This window comes from Anolis carolinensis, chromosome 4 (assembly GCF_035594765.1).
Source record: "Anolis carolinensis isolate JA03-04 chromosome 4, rAnoCar3.1.pri, whole genome shotgun sequence".
In the NCBI taxonomy this organism is placed as follows: domain Eukaryota; kingdom Metazoa; phylum Chordata; class Lepidosauria; order Squamata; family Dactyloidae; genus Anolis; species Anolis carolinensis.
This window is the reverse complement of record NC_085844.1, coordinates 216,373,616-216,398,030: the sequence shown is the minus strand read 5'-3', so window position 1 is coordinate 216,398,030 and position 24,415 is coordinate 216,373,616. Positions and strand designations below refer to the sequence as shown.

General features: G+C 39.3%; 1 protein-coding gene and 1 long non-coding RNA gene across 2 annotated transcripts in view; one reads left to right on the top strand and one right to left on the bottom strand.

Moving 5' to 3' along the window:
• Positions 1 to 24,415, top strand: part of necab3 (N-terminal EF-hand calcium binding protein 3) — a 103,985-nt gene that overhangs the window by 19,302 nt on the left and 60,268 nt on the right. The gene's annotated exons all lie outside the window — the stretch shown is intronic.
• On the bottom strand, positions 2,894 to 23,418 carry LOC134298453 (uncharacterized). The gene is made up of 2 exons (XR_010005551.1): positions 23,351 to 23,418; positions 2,894 to 3,215 (listed from the first exon to the last, which is right to left on the bottom strand). It is a non-coding gene; the product is annotated as an uncharacterized LOC134298453 (long non-coding RNA).

Genomic DNA, 24,415 nt, shown 5'->3' with positions numbered 1-24,415 from the left:
ACTTATGCTTATTATTTTGGGAAATCCATCTTATGATAGGAAAGGAAATAAGCAAAAGAAGCTGATCTAAAAGCTGGTTCTCATTTGCATGTGTAAAAGAGTGTCCATTGTTGAGACTGGAACCTCATAGAACATCCTTTCATTCCAAAGAAAAACAAAGAAACTACCTTTTTGGGAGAAGGGAAATATGTTTTTGGAGTCAAAAAGAAAACTGAAGGCTATAGCACATAGACCAAGAAAGATACAGAGAAGCAAAAACAAATGGGTGGGCATTCTCTAGATGCCCTTGTCTCAATAATTACTTTATATGAGATTTTGGAAGCTTGTAGGCAAATCAGTATCCCTCTACTTCATTCATCCTTTAATGTAAGGTGCACTATGAAGTGAATAATCATACTGATCTCTCTCAGGGGAGCTTGGAAAGGATTATAGAAGCAATATATTAAAAGGCTTTGAGGACTTAGGAAAAGTACTCTGTGAATGGAATGCTAAATGGTATAAAGGCATTCAAGCTAACCGAATACTAAAATAAGAGAGCTTTATATCTTATATGCAAGTAGTTTCAGATTTTTTAAAGAAAAAAACGGGTAACATTATGCGTTTGAAGCCTGATGCCCCACACATGAAACAAAACCCAGTTTCCTCTGCATTTCTTAATGCAGATAGTCTTATGATTTACCTTGGTGTAAATGAGCCTTGGGAATATCTTCCCCAAATCACTTGACATGGGGCCCATTAGGCTTCAGCGATATTCACTCTGCTCCTGCTTGATTTTATTAGCACTCTAAGCAGATGCATCACAGAGACAAGTAAAATACATGTACAGATATAAGGATTTGTCTTTCTCAAATCAGTGTTCTGATCATTGCTACATCTTAAGGTCAGCCTTTAGATGGCTCTGGTGTTTGCTTTGAAGTTCTGAAAAACTGGTGTCTTTACAAGAAAAATGTGAAAGGTGCCGTCAGACTGAATATGCTGCTGCTCTCTTCGGAAGCTTTCAGGTTTTTTGAAATGTTCTGTACTTTTGAGCTGGTAAGGCATAGCATGATGGCTGAAAATAATACTGCAGAAATCTGAACAAAAACTCTTAATAAAAGATATTTCTGTAGAAAGTGTACTTATGTGCAGATTCGTGATTCTGCTGGGGAAGCATTGATATAATGAAGCAGAATTCAACCTTACTCAAAAATATAAGTTCTCATTTTTAAAAGTGTAAGTCTGAAAGCATTGTTTAGTGCATTGCCCTTTCCAATGACTTTTGAAAACAACAAAACAAAATATATTCCTATTTCTTTTATTTGCCCAATTGATATAAGTTGCATGCTAAGTACTAGTGTAACTTTTGTATGAAGGAAGATCCAGAACAACCACTAAAAAGGTCTTCTCCATGGTTCCCACCAGATGTACTTGTGATAACAGTAGGACAGAAGTAAGAGCCTGTCCAGAAAATCTCAAAGTACAGATGGGTCCATACAGGAGAAGACAATCCTTGATATAACCTGGATCTGAGACATAAAGAGCTTTATAGATGGGCACTTTGACTTGTTCCGCAAAACAGACTAGAAGCCAGTGGAGCTATTGCAACAAGGAAGTTGTATGTTTCCTGTAGCGAGTCCCATTTATATCTTTAGTGCTTGTAGAGTAAACTTTCTTGGCTGCCTTCACTGTCGTGGAGTAGGCCATAAGAAAGATTTGTCAGATTCATCTTGAGTACTCCGCCAGTAGCACTCTAGTCTCCGCCTCACCTGCTTTACCACCATTAGCTCCCTGGTGAACCAAGGGGCCGATTTGGCTCTGGTAAGTGAAAGGTAGAGTTCAGGAGTGATCTATTCCAGAGGTCTGCCAGGGCTTTGGCAGGCTCACCTGCTGCCATGACAAGAAACTCCCCAAGAGCCGTCAAGAATCCATCTGAACCCATAAGTCCCTTGGGGTGGATCATCTTAATTGGTCCCCGATCCCTGCAGAGGTTAGAAGTCATGGCCAGTCTAAATCTGATCAGGTAATGATCAGTCCATGACAACGGAATGATGGAAAGTTGCCCCATACCAATGCCCTCATCTTCGCCTGTGTTAAAAACCAAGTCCAGAGTGTGACCAGCTATGTGAGTGGGCCCAGTTATAGTTTGGGACAGCCCCATGGTTGTCATCGCAGCCATGAAGTCCTGATCCACTCCCAAAAGGGTGATCTTGGCATGGACATTGTAGTCCCCCAGCACAATGAGTGTTGGAACTTTGCTAAAATGTGCTAGCAGCTGGGAAAGCACCTGGAACATCTGGGTTTTTTTTACAGGGTCTTTCTATAAGCAGATTCCTCCCTTCCCTTTTTACTTTTTCCTCCACCATCGCTCCTTGAGTAACAACCCAATGGGCGCTGGATGTGTGACTAGTCCCCTTTGGCCCAAGGAATTCTAGATAAGGGAGACACAGCCTGTAGTTGCAACTTTATACTAGTCACAATGTTGTAGAGCTGCTCTTTTTATTTAAATTATTTAAATTGACTGTTTAATTCTTCTAAAGTTTCATAGTACCTACAAAACTGTGTTAGGCATTTTGTTTTAATTTACACAATAAGGCATTTTGGATTCATATTAAATAAAGGCAGGATGTAGATAAAATAAATAAATAATTCTTGTGGACTCATTTTTTCAAAATCAGTGGACAAGTCCTACAAGAGTCATAATTTCATGTAACTGCCGTGGCCACGTACACCGCACCCTAAACATATCAGAATTAAACTGTACAGTTTTCAGTGGAGATGACCAACTTGCAGACTCACTGAATAGTTCCCATTCCAGGTGACACTGCCCGCGTATTTTCATTCTGAGAACAGCTTTTGGCAGCAGATAGGAGCATGTATCCTGCAATATCCACTTATTCAATGTCTCTTCTTTTCCCCCCCCCTTCCTTCCACAGTACAAACCCTCTACTGTGATGTATCTCATGCTCTTGAGTATTGTAGCTCAGAGGGGAGCTTAAAGATTTTCTCTTGCTGTTGACGTGGCAAGATCAGTCTAGGAACAGAGAGGCTCATACTGTGTTCTTGTTGACTCACCCACTATTATTGTCTGAACAATAACTCTGCCTTTGGACCTTCTGTACCATCGATTGAAGGTGCCTGAATGGAATCCAGCTCATCATTTGAAAAAGGTGTTACTTGAATCCACAGGGAAAGATAGCAATGGGAGGAGGGTGGGCAAATGGCAGCCATGTTCTTCCCTGAAATGAGAAAGAACATTTGATTCATCCTATTCAGGGAAGCAGCACTTTATAGTGCATTTGGAAGCATTTGTTTTCTCAGACAGGAAAGCTCTAGGTCTGCAGAGCCAACTGTCTGTGATGTGCAAACACAGGTAACAACACGGACAAAACAACACCAGCAGAGGATAATATGCTCAGAAGCATGAAGGCATCCTTAACCTTTCTGCTTCTTTTCTACTCACATTGTTTCCCTCAAGGCTATGGTCTCCCTTGCAGTTCCAGGTACATGTTTGCAAAGAAATCAAGCAAGTCTTAGTTGCAATGCTAGATGTTATAGCGGCAAAGAAATGATACAGTGTCAATCTTTCCAATTGTTATGATCTGGTGTGCACTGTCTTAATCCTCTGTCCTTTTAGTTTTTCAGCTGTCCTTAAAATGTCTTCCTTTCTTTTTTCCCCTCGCACTTTTTCCTCTTTGACTCTCATTTATTTCAGTTGTTGCAAACTGAGATCAAAAGCAATTTGTACACCATTAACTCATTTAATAACTCTGCTTTTTAAAAAATACACCTCTGTAGTTCATTATTATGACCTTAAAAAGCAAAGGGAGAACTTCATTCTTTCTTTTCCTATTATGAGTGGCAGATTTCATAGTCATGGTGATGGTAGTGGTATTGGTAATGATAGTAATAATATCCTGCTTTTATCCCTGGGGCCAAGACCCAAAATGGCTCGCAGCCTTTCCTAAAACTGTACCATTTAAAACCTACCAGCTCAATCCCACCCCCCCCCTCAGTAGTTCCAATTTGTTATGGATAGTCCTGATTAATCCTGGCAAAATGTTCTTGTTTCTTTCTATTTCTGCAAGTTTTCCTTTCAGTTGCTGAAAACTGAGTTCCAAGTGCAAAAGTAATTTAAACCCAGGGAGAGATGAGGAGGCAGAATCTTGTCCTTCCCTGTAGATTTGGGAAAAAGCAAACTGTTGCAGAGTCTCATAGCTTGTGCATTCTTCCTCATTAATGCCTTTTGTCTCCTTGACAGCATTCTGATGTTATTTGGCTACACACCCTGGTTTTCATCTGGGTGGATACCCTTTGAAGCAAAAATGCAGCATGTGAAGAAAGAGTTAAGCATTTCTTCCTTTTTTGCCATTTGTCTGCTCAAAACTGCTTCTTCTGAGAGAGCTGTTCTGAGTAAATAAAATGACTGTCGGGCCATCATTATGTGTGCTTCTGCATAACATGTAGCTTGCCCTTTTTATTGTTAATAGGGCCTATTAGGTTTGATGGAGAAGAAAAAGAACTAGCTTTTGCTGGATGACAGGGAATGGCAGAGATAATTGCAAAAGGCACTGGCTCCCCGCCACACTGTAGAAGAAGAAACATGCTTTCCTGCATTGTCATAGTGTAATGAGCATATTGTGAAAAATTTGAGAACAGCAATTATGTTCTACAACAGGACCGGCCAAACTAACTTACTGCCTCATCGTTCATCTTCAGTTGTTTGAAACAGGCATTGCAAAAGCACTTAGATAAAAGAACTGGAATCAGCAATTTGAAAATAAAAACACAATACACAAAAAGCATACAGCTAGCTCTAAAAAGCATTTAAAAGAACATCTTGGCCAAAATTCATAATTAGGTTCCATTAATATAAAATGTGACTCACATTGCCCATGACTAAAGCCAATATCTTAATCCTGTTTACTAAGGAGCAAAGCCTTGAAAATCTCGATGAAATAATCAGCCTTCCTTCTTGCACCCACATGTAAATTCTGGTTTTGGCAACCAAAATCAGAAGTCATTTACATCTCGCCTTCATTTTTTGTCTCAGCTTTTCTCTTCAAATTGAGAGTCAAACATAGAAAAGCACAGTATCTATCATCTTGTTATTTAAAACAATCAATATAGTGTAGAGTTAAAGCCATTTACAATTAATTAAAATACAAAAGATTATGAAATCTGCAAAGGTTGATAGGTCAAGCAAAATGGGGCTGTGTTATGGCAAGGGAGAGATTCCAGGGAATTACTGGAAATAACCTGTCCTGTGGTAGGGCACTTGATCAAAATACAAGATCCAGTATGCTGACTTTAGGCCTATATGGAATAGAAGTTTAGCAGTCACTCTCTCCCATTTCTCATTGCTTTTGCTTACTGCATTTTAAAATAGAGAAACTACCATATATTGTGCTAAATCAGTGTACTCCAAAGTTCAGAAAGGTTAATTTTGGATTCAGTTCCCAGCATCTCCAACTCTAGTAAACAGCTGGAGTAAACAACTGGAGATTTTGAAGAGCAGTAATGCCATATGCCATGCCATATGCCAGCAAATATGGAAAACACAAGAATGGCCATCAGATTGGAAAAAATCCATTTATATTCCCATACCAAAAAAGGGAAACACTAAAGAATGCTCAAATTTTCGTACAGTGGCACTTATTTCCCATGCCAGTAAGGTAATGCTCAAGATCTTGCAAGGCAGACTCCAGCAATACATGGAGTTGCCAGATGTCGAAGCTGGGTTCAGAAAAGGCAGAGGAATGAGAGACCAAATTGCCAATATCCGATGGATAATGGATGAAGCCAGGGAGTTTCAGAAAAACATCTATTTCTGCTTTATTGACTATTCTAAAGCTTTTGACTGTGTGGATCATAATAAACTGTGGCATGTTCTTGGTGGTATGGGAATACCAAGTCACCTTGTCTGTCTCCTGAGAAATCTGTGTAAAGACCAAGTAGCCACAGTAAGAACAGACCATGGAACAACAGACTGGTTCAAGATTAGGAAAGGAGTACGGCAGGGCTGTATACTTTCACCCTACCTATTTACCTTGTATGCAGAACACATCATGTGACGTGAAGGGCTTTATGTATCCAAGGCTGGAGTTAAAATTGCTGGAAGAAACATTAACAACCTTAGATTTGCAGATGATATCACTCTGATGGCTGAAAGTGAGGAGGAGCTGAGGAGCCTTATCACCAAGGTGAAAGAAGAAAGTGCAAAAGCTGGGTTGTAGTTAAACATCAAGAACACCAAGATTATGGCAACCAGACTGATTGATAAATGGCAAATAGAGGAAGAAAACGTGGAGGCAGTGACAGACTTTGTATTTCTAGGCACGAAGATCACTGCAGATGCAGACTGCAGCCAGGAAATCAGAAGACGTTTCCTTCTTGGGAGGGAGGAGAGCAATGTCCAACCTCGATAAAATAGTGAAGAGTAGAGACATCACACTGGCAAAAAAGATCCACATAGTGAAAGTAATGTTATTCCCCATAGTAACCTATGGATGCGAGAGCTGGACCATAAGGATGGCTGAGCGAAGGAAGATAGATGCTTTTGATCTTTGGTGCTTGAGGAAAATCCTGAGAGTATCTTGGACCGCAAGAAGATCCAACCAGTCCATCCTCCAGGAAATAATGCCCGACTGCTCACTGGAGGGAAGGATATTAGAGGCAAAGCTGAAGTATTTTGGCCACATCATGAGGAGACAGGAAAGCATGGAAAAGATCACGATGCTGGGGAAAATGGAAGGAAAAAGGAAGAGAGGCCGACCAAGGGCAAGATGGATGGACGGTATCCTTGAAGTGACTGGCTTGACCTTGAAGGAACTGGGGGCGGCGATGGCCGACAGGAAGCTCTGGTGTGGACTGGTCCATGAGGTCACGAAGAGTCGGAAGCAACTGAATGAATAAACAACAACAATCCAAAATAACTTTCCCATTGTTGGACCCATTGTTCTTTCTTGTTTATGCAAACTGATGGTGGCTCTCCAATTCTAATTGAAGATGCTGGTGAGTGAACCTGGGACATTTTGTACACTATTATTGAACTACACCCCTTCCTCTAGTTGTCTTCTTTCTGCCCTGGCTACATGTGATATTTTTACATTTCTGTTTGTTCTTATATTGCTCTTCAATATATGTTCAAAGACACAAAACTCGTGTTCTAAGGGAGATGCTATTAACAATATTCCATAGTCCTGAAACTATTGATAAAGCTCACAGAGTAGGGTTGTTGTGTGTTTTCCAGCTGTATGACCATGTTCCAGAAGTATTCTCTTCTGACGTTTCGCCCACATCTATGGCAGGCATCCTAAGAGGTTGTGAGGTATATCACCTCACAATCTCTGAGGATGCCTGCCATAGATGTAGGTGAAACGTCAGGAGAGAATACTTCTGGAACATGGCCATACAGCCCGGAAAACACACAACAACCCTGTCATTCCAGCCACGAAAGCCTTCGACAACACATCTCACAGAGTAGTTATGCAAATAGTTATGACAACCATCCAATCCTCTGTGTCTGCTTTGACTACAGTAACCTAATTAAGCAATATTTCTGTGCTTGGTAACTGGGACAAAGATAGATAATACTTTACTTCTGCCCAGAGTCTGGAAAAGTCAGCCTTTGGGGACTGTAATTCCAAAAATAACAAGAGGTCTTAAGATTCACATATCTCAGGGTCTCTTCTCCTCAGGCTGAGAGCAAGGAATCCCAGGATAGGAGCACTGTCTTTTAGAAATGTTTATTTTGTACTTGCTAGACCTTGGATCTTTTTATCTGAATGGCATAATATGGGGGGGGGGGGGGGAGAGAGAACTCAGGGCCTGGTTTGGTCCTGAGCTGGCAACCTTTGTGGTGATGTTGCAGTTCAAAACATTGCTTTTGCAAATGTGCTTATCATGGTCTGATTCACAAGAGCAATTACTGATTTACCTTGGTAGCTTAGTTTTTAAAAGGATCTCTTCCTAATGGAGTTATTTTATATGGAAACAATTAATAAGCTGAAGCATAAAAACAAACCTCCTGTAAAAACTTGGTTCTTATCACATTGAATGGATATATTGCAGCTGTATGCAAATATTTCATTCTGTAGCCAGGGACTAATGTAGGCTGCTATAGACAAGATTTCAGCTGTCATTTGGTAGTCCATTCTTAGACATCAAATTGGTTCTAATTGAGATTACTATTATTAGTGTGCTTTGTTCTAAGGAAGCTAAATGATCTAGGATGGCAGGTTATCATTTCCTAGTCAGAATTTATTCCTACATTAACTCAAGCAGTGACAGTTTCCTTTTTATTGATCCCCCCTCCTTGTGACATCCAGTCTGTAATCTAACACAATTGGCAATCACTCAGAAGAGAAATGGTAAATAAGAAAAAAGGAATTTGTTTTAATACCATGGGTCCCAAGTTCTCCAAATTTGGGTCCCCTCCTAGTTAAACTTGTCTTCTACAAAATTAGACTGTGTTACCTAGTACTTCTGATTCCCAGCTTATCTGCTGCATGCTAACTGCAAACACCCACTACTAGCCATTTGCACTCTCAGTGGCATTTGGGATAATGGAGATTACATCTTCCTAATAATATAGGTTCATCCAAGAGTTCGCATGAGTGTCATGAAAGAGGAGACAAATTTGCATAAAAGTTGGGTGCATGTAGATGCAATTTAGCCAGGCTGGATATCATTTAAATAGAAATGCAAAATAGCTCAGGCGACACCATATGAGAGAGTGACACCAAAATGACAGTCTCTAAAAAAAACTCTGTGCAGTGTTTCACCAGAAACGTGTTATTTTTTAATTAGATGGAACTTCAAAAACATTTTTCAGAAGCCTAGCTTACATGTACGTTATCAATATACCAACAAGGCTACAACTCTATGATAATTTACTTCTTGAACATTCCCATGCTCAAGTCAGAGACGTCGTTGTTACCCAATTACAAGGTCACTTTGAATCATGTGGTTTTGTCAACGCGTCCTATGATCCCACACTGTTGCTTTCATTTATGGTATTACAGCTAAGTATTGAAGTATGGTCTGGTACAGGAGGAGGTCCATGGGGATGACACCATGAAATACTGCCCTGGGTGACACCAACTCTAGTACTTACTTACTTAGGCAATCCCTTGTAGCCTGAAGATGATGGCCCTCCAAGTGTAGTGTCTTAGTGGTGGATGCGTAGGTGGCTGTGGAGACCTATTCTTGACCCACGTGTTCTTCTGCAGTGAGGACATTGGTTTCCAGGTGGAAGGTGGTCCTGATCAAGGTTGGCTTGACACACCTTACTCTTGGCATGTTTCTCCCTTAAGCCTTTCATTCGTGCCTCTTTAAATGCTGCAGCACTTCTGGTCACAGCTGAACTTCCAGTTAGAGCGCTCAAGGGCTTCTCAAGTCTCAGTGTCTATGCCATAGTTTTTAAGGTTGGCTTTAAGCCCATCTTTAAATCTTTTTTCCTATCCACCAACATTACATTTCCTGTTCTTGAGCTGACAGTATAGCAACTGCTTTGGGAGATGGTGATCGGGCATTTGGACAACGTGGCCAGTCCAGCAAAGTTGACAGCATAGGAACATTGCTTCAGTGCTAGTGGTCTTTGCTTCTTCCAGCACGCTGACATTTATCCACCTGTCTTCCCAAGAGATTTGCAAGATTTTTAGGAGGCAACACTGATGGAATCGTTCCAGGAGTTGCTTCGACTGGGGACCAAGTAGCCCTAAAATCTGAGCACACATTCAAACAAGTTTGCCCTTTGACAGACATTCAGACAAAGTATGTTTTCTATAGCTCAGAATATAGGGCCACATTTATATGCACACTGCTAAATATTCAGGGACATAACAAAGAAGCTCATTTTAAGCTGTCAAGAACAACAGATTATAGGACAGAAAATGTTTTGCTGGCATATCTTTAACCAAAGAACAAACGGAACTAGTTTGATGTTAGTCTAAGTGTGAATTCTTAATAGTTTTAGGTCATTGAATGTCTGGCAGTTCCAAAAGCACTCTGCACTCTGTACATGAAGATGTATTTCCAGTCTGGATCTATGGGTTGTTTTTCTAGGCTTTCACCCTTTGTACTGCAGCCCCCGGTGGCGCAATGGTTACTCATTGCTTACTTGAAGGTAGGTTGCTGACCTGAAAGTTGCCAGTTCAAATCCAACCTGAGGAGAGCACAGATGAGCTCCCTCTATCAGCTCTAGTTCCATGAGAGATGCCTCCCACAAGGATGGTAAAAACATCAAACATCTGGGCATCCCCTAGGCAATGCCCTTGCAGATGGTCAATTCTCTTACACGAGAAGCAACCTGCAGTTTCTCATGTCACTCTTTGTCCTCAAACCACAATCTCAGATGACTCCATCTATTAACAAGGTGGGACAAACCCCATGAAATCCTCACTATAGATGCCACAGTTCTTGAGAAAACTTCAGTAATTTCCTTCTTCCCATAGCCACATCAGTTGAGAAGGCTGAGTGGAAAAAGATTCTGAAAACAAGTGGAACTCATAGTGGATACCAGTGAATAAAGCCAAATCCATGAAGTGCTAAATCCTAGAGTTTCATAGAATAGTACTATGATCTACGTAACATACATATATGTGCCTTCAAATGTCTTGTTGACCAATTTCAACCCTATGATTTTCATGCAGTTTACTATGAGATGAGCAAGGAATCCTCAGAGATGGTTTTGTCAGTTCCTTCCCCTGAAACAATAGTCTATAACACCTGATATCTGTTGGGAGTCTCCCAGCCAAATCCTCATCAGGGCTGCTCCTCCTAAGTTTCCAAAATCCAATTAAAATCTGGTGCCTCTAGGCTAAAGTGGAATCCTAGTGATTAAAATTCTGTAGTGTGAAAGCCTGCATGGAGAACACCAGTTGGAAGAAAGCTACACTACAGTTTCTTGTCTGATGCTGGATAATAAACAGAAGGAGAAGAAAGCTCGGTTACTCACATTTTCCCTTTTGCCTGTTCTATGTAACTCATGACCTGGTATCAATTTGTGTGTGTGTGTGTGTGTGTGTGTGTGTGTATGGTAAAGGTAAAGGTACAGGTTTCTCCTGATGTTAAGTCCAGTCGTGTCCGACTCTGGAGGTTGGTACTCATCTCCATTTCTAAGCCGAAGAGCCGGCGTTGTCCGTAGACACCGCCAAGGTCATGTGGCTGGCATGACTGCATGGAACACCATTATAAATCTTGCCTTTCCTCTCAAGCTGGGACTCAAGACAGTTTGGTGTCAAGGATGTAATTCTGATGGCTGATATAATCGCACAGGATAAGGAGTAGTGGTGGGCTTCTTAGTAGCCATGGAAAAACATGGCTAAAATATTGGCAGGTGTCATGACAACAAAGCGGCAAAGCAAGGGAAGTCAAATATGTCAAAATACATCCTTCCAGTTTCTGAATTACTTGGGAACCAAAAGGGCAGCTTTCTCTAGTTCTGTCTTGTTATGACGACAAAGAGACAAAGTAAGGGAAGTCATATCTGTCAAAGGACGTCCTTCCAATTTCTGAATTACTTGGGAACCAGAAGGGCAGCTCTCTCTAGCTCTTTCTTCCACGTCTAGACTGCTGCCATATAGTGCTTCAAAAAGTGTCTTATGCTGGTGTAACAGCACATTATACATGTGTTAAGCCCCCTGGAAAATGCTGGAGAACATTTCTCTCTTGATCTCTCCAAGTTAAATGGCCACATTCTCAAATAGTAGTTGAATGGATGGCTGTTTTTTCCTTGAGAAATAGTGCAGCTTCTGAGGGCTTTTTCTCTGAGAAGTTTGCACTCTTAGTACAGTCATGAGTAGTAGCCGTGTTATTTGAAAGGCGGCGAATCAAAAGAAAGAGCAGCTGCTAGGCCAATTCATATTTAATAACAGGGCACACGCTGAGAAGGTAAAAGCCAAATGGGAGTTTATCAGGAAATGCCATCTTCCTGCCATGTACAGTGGTAAGTGCTTCTTTTTTGTGCTGCTTTTCAACTACTCTGGCAGAGTACAATAGAAATAGTTCGTTTATTATTATCATAAGCAAATAGGGGATAATACAACCTCCTGCAGACTGCACCCTGCGCATACTCAGAGAGGGGATACAAAATGTCAGTGCACTGCAAGATAGCGTAATAACCTTACCAGCATCAGCTCTTACAGAAAAGAAAGGGGGAAATGACAAGCAGGAATTGTACAGAGGAAGAAACAAATATTCACTGCATGAAACCTTCTTGCTGGCAAGGACTCCACTATCCACTTCCCGTTCTTGGCCTTCCTGTCTCCCAAAGGATTGGATTACATTTTCAGCTACCTGGAATGTGAGTCAACACACTATTTTATTCAATCAATGGGCTTCCATGCTCAGTAATGTCTTGGTAAAAAGCCGTCTGGATATTAATTGAATTGAACTGAAGTCTGGGTTACTTCAGCCCTAATAGTTCCTGACCTTTTAAAAATGCCTGAAGTAGAAATGGGAAAGTTTCCAGTGGGATATGAGGCTGTTAAAAGGATTCCTGCATGTTCCAATTTCAAGGCTGCGGTCCGATGAGCACAATGTGAGGAGCAATTCCCATTGAACTATCTGGAGACTTCCTTTCATGTAATCATCCATAAGGCTGAGTTATGTCTAGTGCCACAAATGGGTGAAGTTACAGGGCTCTTCAAGGATTCTCTTGGTGCTGGAACACATTGTTGCTGTGGTATAGCATAAGCTTTATTGATAGTAAATGATGCAGCAGATGGTATATTTTGTGTCACACCTTGAGTGTTTTATGAGTTGCCCCGAGTCCCTCTGGGAGATGGTGGCGGAATATAAATATATTATTATTATTATTATTATTATTATTATTATTATTATTATTATTATTATTATTTACTGCAGAGACACATTCCAACTTCTTTGTTGATACGATCCATCATCTCAAACTCTACAGTGGTAGAATCAAAGCAAATCAAAGTGAAACAAACATTGAACCTTTTGTTGTATGTCTTTCGGGCTGTGTGGCCATGTTCCAGAAGCATTCTCTCCTGACGTTTCGCCCACATCTGAAACGTCAGGAGAGAATGCTTCTGGAACATGGCCACACAGCCCGAAAGACATACAACAACCCTGTGATCCCGGCCATGAAAGCCTTTGACAACACATTGACCCTTTTCTCTTAAGCTAGGGAAACTAGATAAATAAGCTACACAAACTATATAAACAGGAAAATTAATTATCCAGAGCTGTTTCCAGCCTTCATCTCTCCTTCATCCTCAGGCTGCAAAACAAATACAAAAGGTGTCCAAGAAAGTCATACAAGTTAATTCACACCACTTAAAAAGATCATTCAGGGTGCATCTACTACACCGTAAAGCATTAATGCAATTTGACACCAATGTAACTGTCATGGCTGAATGCTATGGAATCCTGAGATGTTTTTGTTTTGTTAGGCACCAGCTTTCTTTGGCAGAGAGAGTTAAAGATTTTGTAAGCTACAATGATTCCATAGTGTTGAGCTATGCTGTTGATCTCAAATTGCATTAATTCTACAGTGTAGATGCACCCCTCTGTCTTTATTACCCCACATCTGAACCATAATTTCTACTGTTCTTTTGAAAGATGCCTTCATTTATTTAAAGCAGCTCAATACTGTAGTTTTCTAAACAATATCAGTGTTTATTCTACTGATTATGCTGTAGATATGTTTTTTCAATATTTCAGCAGCTATCAAGAGAAGCAAAATAAAATGCCTCTTTACCACAAATCTGGGTTTTAAATCGATTTTACAGTGTTGCCTTTAAAAATGTTTGATAAGAAAACATATGAAAACATTCAGAACAATCAAACAGACAGAAAAGATATCCATCTCTGTTCCAGTGAACAAAGAACTCATCTGCACAGCAATTTAATGCAATTTTTTATTCATTTTCCAGAACTGCGTTAGACCAGTTAATTTAATAGTCTTTGTTACTAGCAAAGGCCACTCCAACATCACAGCAATTTTTTTTGCTCAATGTTCTGCAATTACAGCCTTTGCAGATTCTATCAAGCTTTCAAAAATAATTGTATACTTATTACAGTAGTGTTAAAAAGCATCCATGTTTCACAGAATGATCAGAACTAGCTTTCATGGGTTAGGGAGCAATACTAAGCCTACAGATATTATAGTGGATTGTAGAATGGCTTGTGGAACAATTTGCGATGGTCAAAAGTAGAATCAAATCATGCAATTTGAGAATTGTTGGAGCATGGAAATAGGGATGTTGGGAATTTTAAGTGTGTGTATGTGTTTGGCAAATGGCGATATTGTTTGTCTGAAGAGTGGTAGTATTGAATTATCAGGACAGTAACTTCTAGTTAAGCTTATAGAATCATAGAAGCATAGAGTTGGAAGAAACGTTGTGGGCCATCCAGTCCAACCTCCTGCCAAGAAGCAGGACCACACATCAGAAGGACAGGACCATAACACAGGAGGTCAAATGATTAATTACAGATTCCTTTGAAGATGATTCTAGTGTTTGGACAAGTTCATATGAGAGAAATATATACAGTAGAGTTTCACTTATCCAACATAAACGGGCCGGCAGAACGTTGGATAAGCAAATATGTTGGATAATAAGGAGGGATTAAGGAAAAGCCTATTAAAAATCAAATTGGGTTATGATTTTACAAATTAAGCACCAAAACATCATGTTATACAACAAATTTGACAGAAAAAGTAGTTCAGTACGCAGTAATGCTATGTAGTAATTACTGTATTTACGAATTTAGCACCAAAATATCACAAAGTATTGAAAACATTGACTACAAAAATGTGTTGGATAATCCAGAACATTGGATAAGCGAGTGTTGGATAAGTGAGACTCTACTGTACTTCACATTTTCAGCCTAGGCACAGAAGAGAGGGGAAAGGATATTTGCTGAACTGCCAGTGAGTAAAAGTTGTCATTAAAGAAAATTGGTATGCATTCTCCTACACTTTTCCAGCATCCTTGCTATATAAATATCTCTATGGTCCCATTCATAATAATACAGGTAGCTATTTTAACTTACTGTTTATATACTCATATATGTCAACCCCACATATTACACAATGGTAGGTTTTGAGGTCAAAATAATGGATTTTGATATGACCCAGTGCTAAGTCAAGGGTCATTCCATGAAGAGGGGAAGACACCAATGCTAACTCATGGGGGCAGCCATCTCCTAGCTGCCACTGTTTTCTCACCCATGCATTCAAAAAGGCCAGAAGAGTTGCCACACAGAAGAGAGTTGAGAGGGTTAGTGCTTCTTTTAGGTTCTCCTGAGTTGCCCTCCTGCTCAGAGAAGGAGATAGTTCCCTTTTTGGTAAGAGTTCAGGTATAGTTCTTCCATTTATCTATGGATAAGTCAACCCAGGTTTTGTGGGTTGGATTTTTGGACTTAAATTTCTAGACTTATATATAAGTATATGGAGTAGTCACAACACCTATTCATTTAGCTTAATTATTCAAACAAACTATAGTTCCTTGTTGAAGAGCCCTTGCTATTATGCATGTAGATTTCCTATTATTTTCTTCTTCCTAGTTCTGCTGTTAACTTTAAAAATTCGTTGCAGTTTCTGCATTGCGGAAACTTTAAAAAAGAGGGACAAAGAAGATGTTCAAAAAGGTTCTGAAAGATTCTGATGTCTTATTTTATCATAAATGAAAATTGCCCACTTTGTTACCTAAATTAAATACATGGTTTTGAATAATGGATTCCTCTGGTGACATTTCAAGCAAATAATTTTCCCTATTCTAATTCAAGATCCATTGGGTTGTGATGGAACCAGTTTTGTACGCACTAATTTAAGCTTCCTTTTCTCAGAATCATAACAATACTCTTAGCTGCATTAAAATTAATTTCTGCTCTAGAGAGTCCCATCCTTTGGCATTCTCCCATTAATACTACCAAACTTAATTGTAATATATTTTTGTATACCTTATTATGACCATATGTGAGGAGGGAGAGTTGATGGGGAATGTATTTGAATGTGTATTCTTGACCCCCTAAACAAAGATGCCAACCAGTTTATAATATTGAGAGAGACAGCAAGAGAGAGAGAGAGGTTGCATTAAAGGAATGTTACTAAATATTAGTTTCTGCTATTACGAATGCTTGCCATGCTTATTGTTTTATCTGAATTTTGTATGGTAATGTCACCTACAATTCATTGCCATTTCAGCCTCTTTTTAAAAAAGTCTAGTTTCTCTATATACTGCTGTGTGTGTGTGTATACACACATACACACATACATATACATACACATAATATGCACACAAATATATACTTTTCTTTCTCTCTCTCCTCCAATCTTTCCAACTACTATTTCCTTGTCCTTGCAGACAACGAACCAGTTTTTAAGCTTATGGGATAACAAAATCATTAATTTTAATGTCATTTCTTGTAACAGATTTGTGTAGCAACCACCATTACCACCAGACATTCCCATGCATGCGAAAATACTTTTCGGTTATGTAGTTCTTTTCTAAACCATTCTAGTTATTTTTAAAAGGTTCAACAGCAGTGCAGTCTAGTAAATTTTGAATAGCAGATACTGAAATACAGATGAAAGCAACAGAAGAGAAACCAAGCATTATCAGAAGGAGAAAGCAAGAGAAGAATTCAACTGAAACTTTTGATCTACGGATAGGCAATGTATAATGTAGGAATCCCCAACCAATACATATCTCATTAAAACCTACAGAACTATAGAAACTGTGATGACCCATTTATTAGCTGCCCTTCAAAGCACATCTGAAATGGTCCAGCTGAAGCCTTTGCATGATTCTTCACAAAAGATGGGGAAACTCTTTGACAATATCAAACATAATGACAAGAAGCTGGCATGCTGCATACACATCATTCCTTAACCTGATATTTCACAGTAATATTTTTTTTTTAAAAAAATTCATAACATCAAAGGCTGAAGAAAATGGAAAATATCCGGAGGTTATTTTTCCTATAGTAATGAATTGAGGTCCCTCTGAGCAATTTCCTGAACCTTTGTGTTCATCATTTACACCCCAGCAAAAAGAAAGACTGCAAAACATATGGTAAGGTGATGAGATACACTGACTAATAATTGCTGGAGAGAAACCAGTCTTGTAGGTATTGGAAGGTCAGCAGATTTGAGTTGTGTTGATGAAGAAAGGAAAAAATAACACAAAGTAAGTCTAGGGTGAAAAATATTATCCTTTAAGGTTGCTTAAAGTAAAAGTAAAGGTTTCCCCCTGATATTAAGTCTAGTTGTGTCCTACTCTGGGAGTTAGTGCTCATCTCCATTTCTAAGCCGAAGAGCCAGTGTTGTCCATAGACACCTCCAAGGTTATGTGGCCAGCATGACTTCATGAGGCACCATCACCTTCCTGCCAGAGCGGTACCTAGTGATCTATTCACATTTGCACGTTTTTGAACTTCTAGGTTGACAGAAGCTGGGGCTAAGAGCAGAAGCTCACCCCGCTCCCCAGATTCGAACAGCTGATCTTTCGGACAGCAAGTTCACAGCTCAGCGATTTAGCTCACTCTGCCACCATGGGCTCCATCAGGTTGCTTACAAAGTTTAAAGGAAGGGTCAAGCTTGAAAATGTTACCTTTGGACTATACTTCAATAATCCCTCAACCATGATTATCATTTTCAATACTGGATGGAGATAGATTTGCCAAGTTAAATAAGGAGCAGTGCTCTTGTACATTTAATAATGTGTAGGAAAAGGCTTATCAGCTGGAGTCAGTTGTTCTGTGAACAATACTTGCTGAAATACACTCTTTTACACAACAATTCAAGATACAGGAGCCGTATTTCTTATTTCACCAGATAACAGTAAGTGGAGAATTTAACGAAGAGCCGTCCAAAACTACTACTATTACTACTACTACTACTACTACTACTAACAATAACAACGTTTCCAATTTTGGGGAGGCAAAGTGAAGACTTTCATGACATGGCTGCTATCCTTTATTAGTAGAGTTGTTTGCTCTTAAAGTTACTTTTTAATTGATGTGTAAAGCGAGGTTAGTTAATAAAGCAAAATGATGTAATGCCCTTGAGGGAAGTTCTAAATAAAAACATATTTATAAGATCCACACTCATACATTTCTATAAATTGAAGCTGGAGGCTATGCAGCCTTTTGGGACCCCTTGGTACCTTACAATAATTTTACAAATACAATCACTCCTCCATATCCACAGATTTTTAAATCAATGGATGCAACCATCCATGGCTTGAAACAATCTCTCTCTGTTGGGAAACAAAATGTGGGGCACAAACCCTCACATTTTTTCAAGAGAGTACAATGGACGTTGTATGTTCCAAGCATACTGTGTATGTATGTGTGTGTGTGTGTGTGGGGGCAATGCTGCCCCTCAAGTTTAGTCAGTTGCCTATTCTTGCTGTAAACTGAATTTTACTATTCAAAGTAGTGTGTAAATGTTTTGAACACCAAAACTAAGTGGAGGGTATTTTGTCCTACTTGTTGTCCCCCTGTCAACACAGCTCTTTTCATTTTAGCAGCATAATTTTGTGAAAAGAGAGATCATTTTGTTGCTGCTAGCAATAAACATTTGGAAGTCAATAATCTTTGATAAAGTACTTCAAATGAGGCTGTTATGATTCAGCAGGGCCTCCACTATGCAATTTTGCTACATGACGAGATGGACTCTAAGATTCGGTGACACCTTTCAGTGCTCAAGTGAACACAGTGGTTGTTAGCTCCCATGGGCTTCCATAAAACCATACTACTTGTTTGGACATGACCTGCAAGGATAGTGAATACACAAGCATGGTGTTCTGCTCATGGCTGCATATCTCTTCAACATCTCATGAGCAACACATTGTCAGGACCCAGGCTGCAGAGCACCAATAACCATACACAGAGGCCAGAATCTATCTAATATCTTTATTGAGGAAATATATAAAGTTAATAAAAGCAAGTGTAGAAAATAGTTCAGAAGTAGACCTTTCAGGAAAGGTCAAAATTAGTCCAAGAAAACAATGTCCAATATGAAATATTAAGGTCCAAAGTTGTAATCCAATAACCGAAACACTCACTTTGCCAAGCAAAGTGAGGGGAATTGACAAGGTCCTTTAGTCCATGAAGCTTAATGCAAGGCTAGGAAGCAAACTAGATTCTTGGCAAACAAGGCTTGATTCAAGGCAACAAGAAGTGAGGAGCAAGAACTGGGTCCGTGGGAAATCCGTGGCGAGGTCCGGGGAACAAGGCAGGGCTGGAACGAGAACAAGGTCCTGGAAACTGGAGTAGCGTAGTCCACACACAATCTACTCCCGAAGCTGACGAATTGACTCCGCAAGGAATCCTTTGTGGGCAAGCATCTATATAGGATCTTGTTTTCCCGCCAAAGCAGACTTTCTCTGGGGAACAAGAACCGAAACCTAAACTGTCCAGATGCAGGACTCCTTAAACTTTCCCAAGGGAAGTAGACTTAATCTTCTAATTGTCTGGCAGCTATCCGGGCGCTTCGGCGAGTCGCCTCCCGCGCGTGTCTATCTTGATTATAATAAAGGCGGCGCGAAAATGTGGGAGATTTCTCCTCAAGGTTTGTTTGTCTGACTTCTTGTGGACAAACATCCTGCAGCTGCAAGGGCTCCAAATCTGGCAGAAACGGTGGGAAACCCAAGTTTTCCTCTTCATCTGCCACAACAGTACTAGGAACGGGATTACATGGCCCATAAGTCATCACACACATCTAGAAAAAAACACTCACTGAAGAAAGTCCACTGGGAGGTTCTTCCTGCGTGAGAAATGATTTCCTCTCAAAACTAGAATATTCCCAATGGATGGAAATGTACGTATTCTTTGTTTACATGCGAAACTCTCCGAAATCTTGGCTAATGGATTCTTGGAGAACTTACAAAGATTTTTTAGTGCTAAGATTGCATTTCTGCCTGACTCAGTGTTTGTCTCCCAAAGGTACTCATTACCTAACACTTGATAAGAGAAGAGCAGGTTTGTTTTCTTGTAGCACCATGAGAGAGATTGTACAGAGGTGCTTTCTTCCTGTGGAAAAATCTTTCATTGTGTTCATGTATTGTCTAGGATTTTAAAAAGCCCATTGGGATATATCTAAAATGAGGAGTTTCTCAAGTGTTCATAGAAAAGGCTCTCACATCAGAAAAGAGGATAATAGATGTCTGATTTGCTTGATCAGTCTAAAGCAGGGCTGCATATTTTTGTACTTTCCCACCATCTCTCTTTCCAAAATGAGCAAAATTATTTTTAGATTATAAATTCCAGAATCCTCCGTTTAGTATGATAAGTAGCCAAATGCTTCAGATTTTTGAGACTTCCATCCAAAAAAAGTTTTCATTCTATTTAGAGAAGCAGTTGATATTTTCTGGAATAAAAAATTGTATGGCAAACAAGTTCTCCAATATTTGTTTCTGTTGTTTGCACTCTTGGGAATGCTTTAGTAATTTCTCCTAGCCTAAGGGCCAAACCAAACATTGCCTTAACTGTACCTTTGCATTTAATTACTATATTATTAAAAATGCAGTTAGCAACCACCTGTAGCAGTAGTGTGAAAAAGCATTCACGATCTCAAAAAACAAGGAGGGAAGTCTTTCCTTTCCTACAATGAGTGGCAGATTCCTTTCCAGATCAACTACCACCTAATATCTTTCATTTGTCCCAATTTGGCAGGGGTAATCATGATTAATCTGCTGTCATTCCACTTTTACAGCTGCTGGCAAAATATCTGACTTCTTCATTTTTTCGACTTTGCCCCTTCAATTGCTGAAAACTGCTACAAAGTAATTTGAGCCCATTTAATTCAATTGGGGTGGAGGAGAGAAAGGGACAAAATCTTGCCCTTCCCTGTAGGTTCAAGCAAAAACAAGCAGCTGCAACTTTTCTTAGCTTGTTCATACGTCGTCATTAATAACTTTTATTATATTGAACACACCCTGATGTTTTCATGTGTGAAATGTTGGAGTGTATGTCAGTTTCACTGGATGAATTTTGCTAAGGATTCCAACATAAGAAAGCTTGTTGAAATCACATTTCTCTTTACCCGCTACTCTTTCACCCGACACCTCATTTAATACAAAGTTAATCATTTACCAAGTGAGCTTTAATGCTTAACAAATACTTGAACCGAATTCCCAGTCCAGCGCTCTAAATACTTTGCCAAACTGGCTTCTGAGTATCATAGTGTCAAGTTATAGCATTTTTAGCTAATCGCAGCTACACGGTCTACACATCCATGAATAAGGTAAACCCATCCTCTTCGATGTGCTAGAATTTGAAAGCAATTAATAGCCTTGTCCTTTTAACAAATGAACCTGATACATTAGAATCTTGTCAATGCACTTGAAGCCAGCCAAGTGTGTCCTGATCAGCTGATGTTCGCAAGTGGAGAAAAGCGCATAGCTTAGTCTGTTGGCTTTGATGCTGTGAAAGCGAATGAGGAGGAGCTAGCAGTAAATTATTTTTCAATTCCTGTTTCTAATAATTCCATTCTTCTGACAGTCTCACAAAAGATCATTGCAGATTATAGAACATCATGCACAATAGAGGAAGGATTCTTCTTTGACCTCATTTCCTCAGAAAATTGGTTTCCTGTACTGAACACTTTTACTGTAGTGAGAAAGGTTTGTGAAGATAGTTCTGGCGACTGGAGCAAATGAAAATATTAGCATGACCTCCTAAAGGGGAAAGTGAGCTGGTAATGAGGAGAAGTCTTTTCTCAAATGGATTAGAGGGCAAAGTGTTGGCCTGTGTTATGGATGAATCATAGTAGAACAATTATAATAAGAAATTGCCTCGGGGGGAAGTCTAATGTTTATCCTCAGAAAACAATTCAACAGATTGATTTGAAACTTGGTTGAAAGAATAGTTTTAGAATAGTTTGAGCATATTTTGAAGTAGACTGGCCAAAGGGGTTATTTATAGAAATTTAAAGAAGCAGTTTGAAAGGTGTGTGCATGTATATGCCTTCAAGTTGCCTGTCAATGTATGGTGACCCCATGAATTTCATAGGGCTTTCTTAGCAATGAATACTCAGAGGGTTTTGCCAAGTCCTTCCTCTGAAATGTACCCTCCAGCTACATACTCATTGCCAGTCTTCAACTCAAGTACTAATCGCCGACGTTGACTTTGTTTAGCTTCCAAGATCAAACAGGATTTGTTGTTGTGGCCTCCATACAGCTTTTTAATGGAGCCCCTAGTGGCACAGTGGATTAAACCCTTGTGCTGGCAGGACTAATGACTTGAAGGTTGGGTTGCTGACATGAAGATTGCTGGTTTGAATCCAACCCAGAGAAAGAGTGGATGAGCTCCCTCTATCAGCTCCACCTCCATGCAGGGACATGAGAGACGCCTCCCACAAGGATGATAAAAACATCAAAACATCCTGGCGTCCTCTAGGCAACGTCCTTGCAGACAGCCAATTCTCTCACACCAGAAGCAACTTGCAGTTTCTCAAGTCGCTCTTGACACACACAAAAAGCTTTTTAATGTGCAAAAAATTAAGTGATTGATTGAGACTTGTCGGTTTTGGCAAGAATCAATGCTTTTTTAATCTGTAAATAGAGTACATGGAAATGGAATGACTTTTAAAAGATAGGTCATGTTTCTAAGAGGCTTTCTGGAGGTAGGCATAAATATGTAAGAAGAAAGAATATATATTCTTTTTTTGTATTGCAGTAAAATTACGGAGACTTGTACAATGAAAAATTTCTTAATCATTATTATGTTTATTTGTTGATCTTAATGTTTTATGCGGTATAACCCCTGTATCTGTGGGAGATACAAAAAATCACAGATAATAATGAACTCTATTTAAATGAAAGATTTCTGGCCAAGAATACTATAGAATACCATAATAATTGCTGCACTACCTAGAAAATGCATAGAGAAGACGTATTTTGTCAGATGTGGATAAATGAAATCATGCGTACCAGTTATGAATACAGGACATATAAACTTGATAGTTTTGATAATTAAATGTTTTTGAACGAGTGAAGGTTTCACTGCATTTCTTTAGTAATATTCAAACATATTAATGAAGTTTATTATTATTTAAATGTAAACCCATAAAACTGAACAAATGATGAATTATCTCCAGTGACAGCTGTTGTGAAAGAATCTGCTGTTTTCCTGTATATATTTGGATTCCCTGTAGATACGTCATAGGCTGACTGTTATCATTTGCATTTTATGGCCTTTGGCCCAGTTTTTCACAAACTTTTTTTCTCTGTGCATATTGCCATCTGTTCATCTATCAGTGCGGCATAGGTTTTGGGATATAGAATCTAACACAATGGAGATAGCAAAGGAAGATAGGGAAATGGAAGAGAATAAACAGTAGAACAATCTCTGTGTGCATGTGTGTGCATATGCGTGTAGTCAGTTTTATGCTTACCAATACTTATAGCTAGGACTGTCAGCAAAATCCACCTGGGAATACATTGGCAGCATCCTTGTAATCCTAGATTTGAAAACACAGAGCAACGAGGCATTAGTTTATATGGGACTGTTGGAAGTAGAAGCACATTTTTGCATTTACAAAACTGTATAAATTGCTTCCTTTTTGACCACTTTGTAGATACATATGCATTTGTTTGTAGATATCTTTTCTGCCTTAAATCAGCTAGCTTCACATGTGCCATGTTCTCTGTTTATCATCTAAATAAGGATGTTTTAAAATTGTGATGAAAACAGCTCTAGCCCAAGAAGGCTTATGGCATGATAAAAATATTAGTCTTTAAGGCATTATAAAATTATTTTGCTATTTGAAACATCATCAAGGAGTTTATGCAAGAGCAAAATTCTCATTTCTTTCATGCTGTCAGATTCAAGATATTTTTCTCTTGATAACAGAATGCAGGAGGCAGTGCACTTAGAAGTTTTATTCTGGTGTATTTTAAGCAAGAGGCTTTTTGTCTAAAGCTGCTAAAAATTTAAAGAAGTGAGAGTAACGGGAATGTAGCAAAGATGCAATTTTGGAATTTCTTTGTACAGTTCCCTTGTGACCTTCTACCTACGATATGTAAAGGAGTAAAAGGATGCTCCTAGATGCCCTACATGTTGCTAAAGCAGAGAGAAGCATCCATACAGCCATATAAGGTTGGAAAACAGGATCAGCTCTCTAAATTTGCAGCCAAAATTGTGTCCCAAGAAAACCCATCCCTTTCATACTAAGCACTGTTTAGCTGCTGTTATTGGATAAATTGTCTTCAATGATGTAATGATGAACTCAGGGCTCACAGTGTCAAAGGCCCAGCAGGGACAATAACATTGTCTGCCATCTCATTTAGACTCCATTGTTCCCTCTGAATTTAGTCATCATCCTCAGGGTAACTAGAACGGAAAGCCACCTCCACAGCAATGACATGTTGTTATGATCTATCCTTGTAGTAATCGAATATATTTGAATTAGTAGCTTTATTATGATTGGTGTTACCCAGATCGGTAATTCATGGTATCA